Here is a 5,823-nt window from a genome sequence, read left to right on the forward strand (position 1 = left end):
CCATCGAGCACCAAAGATGACAAAGTCCTGGATACAGAGGAGCCATTAACCCACAGCCACTCCGTCTTACCAAGGTTTAGCTGAAGCCTGTTGTTCCCCATCCAGACCCTTACAGCCTCCAGGCACTGAGAAAGGGCAGTCACAGCATCACTCACTTCACCTGGGATGGAGATGTATAATTGCGTATCATCAGTATACTGATGATACCTCATCCCCTGGTGACGGATGACCTCACTCAGCAGTTTCATGTAGATGTTGAAAAGGAGCGGGGAGAGAACCGAACCCTGCGGCACCCCACAATGGAGGGACTGAGGATGGGACCTCTTGCTCCGTATCACCACCGATTGGGATTGGCCCTGAAGAAAGGAGGTGAACCAGCACAAGACTCTGCCGCCCACCCCCAAATCCCTGAGCCGTCCCAATAGGATACCATGGTCGACGGTATCGAAAGCCACTGAGAGATCAAGGAGAGCAAGGATGGTCGCACTTCCACCATCCCGCTCCCGCCAGAGATCATCCATAAGCGTGACCAATGCCATTTCCGTTCCATAACTGGGCCTGGAACCTGACTGAAAGGGGTCCAGATAATCCGTTTCCTCCAGAACCCTTTGAATCTGTGAAGTCACCACTTTCTCAACCACCTTCCCCAAAAAGGGGAGGTGGGAGACTGGATGAAAATTGTCCAGTACGGTAGGATCCAGGGAGAGTTTCTTGAGGAGGGGGTACATCAATGCCTCCTTGAAGGCGGCTGGAAACCCTCCCTCCTGCAAGGATGATGTAACCATCGCCTGGATCCAACCACATGTCACCTCCCGAGCTGCTTTCACCAGCCAGGAGGGGCATGGGTCAAGATGGCAAGTGGTGGCCTTCACAGTCCCTAGGACCCTGTCCACTTCCTCAGGAGCAACAGGATCAAACTGTTCCCAGATAACTGGGTAAGAACGGTCCCCCGGTATCTCCCCAGACCCTACCCCACGCTCAGAGTCTAACTTGGAATGAATCTGAGCAACTTTGTCCTGAAGATGCTCTGAAAATTCCTCCGCACAGCCCTGCAAATGAACCCCCACATCCCCCTTGCTAAGGAAGCACCAAGTGATCCTAAACAGGGCCCCGGGCAGCATTCTGTGGATGCGATAAGGGCAGAGAAGCATTGATGCTTCGCCACCCTTATCGCCACAATGTAGGCCTTAACAGCGGCTCTAACCTGTGTTCGGTCGGATTCAGTCTTTGTTTTCCTCCAGCGGTGCTCTAGACGTCTCTTGACCCTTTTCAGCACCCTCAACTCCTCCGTAAACCACAGGGAGTGTCGGGGCTGATGTGGCAAGAAAGGTCGCATAGGCACAATCCTGTCCAAGGCCCCAGCTGCCTTCCTATTCCAAGCAGCAGCCAAGGCCTCCGCTGGACCGTGCAGCAGGCCCACAGGAATATCCCCCAGCTCCCTCTGAAACCCTGACGGGTCCATCAGGTGCTGGGGGCGGACCAATCGCATGGGTCCTGCCTCCCTGCGGAGGGGGGTGGCATAGGAGAAACTCAGGGTCACCAGTCTAGTCTTCTCTTGGGTTACTCTGGAATACTGCAATGGATTTGAATCTGTTCTAGAACAAATAAGTATTCAAGTACTCTTAAGTTGCCTAGTCAACATGGTGTGCCAGCCTTCTCTCCCCCAGAGTCCTCTTCTAAGTCTTAACTATCTCTTTTCTTCCTGCCAGCAGCCCCCTTTTACTTCCTCCCTGCCCACTTCAACTTTCCTGAGAGACATTCTCTGTGTGTCAAAAGTTTATTATCTGTTATTTTCCCAGGCTGCACTTATCAGAGTAGAACAAAGTGTATGTATGGACAGTCACATAACAGGATGGCAAGCAGTGCCCAGCTGCTGCATTTTTTCATCAACACTGCTGATCAGCCAATTGTACTGGAGAACTGTATGACTGGTCCTGAAATCACTTTCAGAAAAAGTAAGGTGCCACCAACATTACAATGAATTCCTTTTAAAGGCAGATGCTGATCAAAGTGCCTTCAGAGGGAGTCTACATATCTGAGAACATGGGCAGAGAAATGCCTCCTGTTCATATCAGTGGAATATACATGGGAGATTGCTGACTGCCATGGCAGACTGGTTAAGTCACTAACATTGATCACAAGAAGAATGGTTTCTCAATTCAATTTTAATGAAATCTTACAAGACACGGATGCCTGTCAGTCTGCTTGTGACAGTAGACAGGTGAAAACCTCCTCTCAATTCCAACTGAGCAGAAGAGATTGACACTGATAGGATAACTCTTTTCCTGTCTTTGGCAACACTATTCAAGGTGGCACACAATGGAATTTTTTAATTCAGGGAGAGGATGTGTGTGATTCTGAGTGTCCCATTCCAGATCAGGAGGTGTGAAAGGAACACCAGTGATAGCTCTCTAAACCTCTGGACATTGTCTCATTACTGCCCCAAGGCCCAGCATAGCTACAGTGGGGCAAAAAAGTATTTAGTCAGCCACCAATTGTGCAGGTTCTCCCACTTAAAAAGATGAGAGAGGCCTGTAATTTTCATCATAGGTATACCTCAACTATGAGAGACAAAATGAGAAAAAAAATCCAGAAAATCACATTGTCTGATTTTTAAAGAATTTATTTGCAAATCATGGTGGAAAATAAGTATTTGGTCACCTACAAACAAGCAAGATGTCTGGCTCTCACAGACCTGTAACTACTTCTTTAAGAGGCTCCTCTGTCCTCCACTCGTTACCTGTAGTAATGGCACCTGTTTGACCTTGTTATCAGTATAAAAGACACCTGTCCACAACCTCAAACAGTCACACTCCAAACTCTACTATGGCCAAGAGCAAAGAGCTGTTGAAGGACACCAGAAACAAAATTGTAGACCTGCACCAGGCTGGGAAGACTGAATCTGCAATAGGCAAGCAGCTTGGTGTGAAGAAATCAACTGTGGGAGCAATAAATAGACAATGGAAGACATACAAGACCACTGATAATCTCCCTTGATCTGGGGCTCCATGCAAGATCTCACCCCATGGGGTCAAAATGATCACAAGAATGGTGAGCAAAAATCCCAGAATCACATGGGGGGACCTAGTGAATGACCTGCAGAGAGCTGGGACCAAAGTAACAAAGGCTACCATTAGTAACACACTATGCCTCCAGGGACTCAAATCCTGCAGTGCCAGACGTGTCCCCCTGCTTAAGCCAGTACATGTCCGGGCCCGTCTGAAGTTTGCTAGAGAGCATTTGGATGATCCAGAAGAGGATTGGGAGAATGTCATATGGTCAGATGAAACCAAAGTAGAATGTTTTGGTCTAAACTCAACTCGTCGTGTTTGGAGGAGAGAGAATGCTGAGTTGCATCCAAAGAACACCATACCTACTGTGAAGCATGGGGGTGGAAACATTATGCTTTGGGGCTGTTTTTCTGCAAAGGGACCAGGACGACTGATCCGTGCAAAGGAAAGAATGAATGGGGCCATGTATTGTGAGATTTTGAGTGAACACCTCCTTCCATCAGCAAGGGCATTGAAGATGAAACGTGGCTGGGTCTTTCAGCATGACAATGATCCCAAACACACCGCCCGGGCAACGAAGGAGTGGCTTCGTAAGAAGCATTTCAAGGTCCTGGAGTGGCCTAGCCAGTCTCCAGATCTCAACCCCATGGAAAACCTTTGGAGGGAGTTGAAAGTCCGTGTTGCCCAGCTTACAGCCCCAAAAGATCACTGCTCTAGAGGAGATCTGCATGGAGGAATGGGCCAAAATACCAGCAACAGTGTGTGAAAACCTTGTGAAGACTTACAGAAAACGTTTGACCTCTGTCATTGCCAACAAAGGATATATAACAAAGTATTGAGATGAACTTTTGATATTGACCAAATACTTATTTTCCACCATGATTTGCAAATAAATTCTTTAAAAATCAGACAATGTGATTTTCTGGATTTTTTCCCCCATTTTGTCTCTCATAGTTGAGGTATACCTATGATGAAAATTACAGGCCTCTCTCATCTTTTTAAGTGGGAGAACTTGCACAATTGGTGGCTAAATACTTTTTTGCCCCACTGTATATCTGCACCTGGAAACTGAATTGAGCACTCCATGAACAGATCTTCAAGGTTTGGTAGTACAGACCATCTTGATCCCAGGATGATTGGTCACCACCATTATCTATCCATTGACTTGGCATGACTTTGAACGTTGGAGTAAAATACAGCAACTTGAAGTAGTAGCAACAGGGGTCCTTGAACTATTGGACTTCCTACAAGAAAGGCTGGAGAGGGGGCAAGAAGCAATCAGGCTGTACAGACAGGCGACTTCTTTAGGCTCCTTTCTTCAGGATGATGAGCAAAGGAAACTACTTTCAGGTCACTTGTACATGCACTGATCTCTTATGAGATCTCACTCCTAGTGGTACATTTTGCTATATGAGATTTATCATTAGTACTCAAGGTCTTCATTACTGTTCCTCTCAAGCTCATTTCAAAGATTTCCATCAATATTCTTACCTGGAAGCCTTGGATTGGTGGGCTACAGAGATAGAGGTGCTATCCCTGCTTTATACCCTTCATTTCCAAATTCCATTGAGCACAAAATTGTGTTACCTACCTGCAGCCCAGACCCACCCAATCTGAGGATGCACCTGGCTCAAGCTGGATGTGCTCAGGGCTCTAGCTACTTCAAATGAATATTGGAGGGTGAAGGACTGATGGTTTGTCTCCAACAAAAAAGGAATCGGGAGGAGAGTTTCCTACTCCATAATTAACGGGAATGGTGAATTATCTTGGAATTCACAACAGCAATTCACAAAGCTCTCTGTAGGCAGGTAACTGCATCAGCTTTCTGTCTTAAAAGGCAGAACCATGAATAAAGGTTCTGCCAAGGACCCCATGAATAAATATTATAAAACATTATAAGAGAGATAGGTTTGCCTCCTCTGATACGGACTTTGGCTGTTCCAACTTGAGAATACTGCTACATTTTTCTGAGAGCTACATCTTCAGTGACAAAGAATAGTAGTTAGACTTATATGAAAGACCTTTCTGGTCACCAGAAGATGGACACAACAATCCCATTATACTTAGAAGGGGAAATAGATAAGAGAATATCTACATGGCTAAAAGATCAAGATCAAGATACAAGATACTTTATGGTGTTATGTACTACATTGTTCTCTTGTTTCCATGTATCTTATCAGTTGCAAGTCTGCTATTAACGTGATAAAGGAGTTGAACCATACTTAGCCAAAGGAACAGGAGACTGGAGGGAGGGGTTTCCTCCAAGAAGAGGCCTTAAGCCTTGCCTTCATCTTCCAGTGAGTAGACAGTTCACAGTAAGTTTGTTTACCTTCCTAATGGGAAAAGGACTGAAACCTACTTAATTATTGTGGTGGATTAAAATCACTACTGTGCTGACAGTTATTAAAGGGGATAAGCCTTGGAGTTTCTGCCGCCAATATAGCACAAAACCTAAAATTGCAGCTCATTAGTTAAGGTAATGACAATTAAGTTCTTTTTCCCACCAACCAGTTTTATTCTCAACATGACAAGTATGATGCAGCTTTTGCCTGCCTATTCAGCTGGCACAATCACTTCCATCATTGTTTTGAACTTGCAGCCAATCGTACCTTTCACTTCTTTTTATACTGTGAAGAACGTGCATCAAGAGACAAATGCAGATATCCAGTGTCCCACTATCTGTTTCACATCTGTAACCATCATCAGGATAATGGTGCAACTTAGACTTTTTTGTGTATGTGCAGTTACAACACAGAGTAAAATACCAAGAATCAAAGTACTAAATCACAAACAAAGCAAAGGCAGAAGCATC

This window comes from Python bivittatus, unplaced genomic scaffold (assembly GCF_059951505.1).
Source record: "Python bivittatus isolate LINGU-HERP-01145 unplaced genomic scaffold, Pbiv_v1 ctg000080_np1212, whole genome shotgun sequence".
Lineage (NCBI taxonomy): Eukaryota > Metazoa > Chordata > Lepidosauria > Squamata > Pythonidae > Python > Python bivittatus.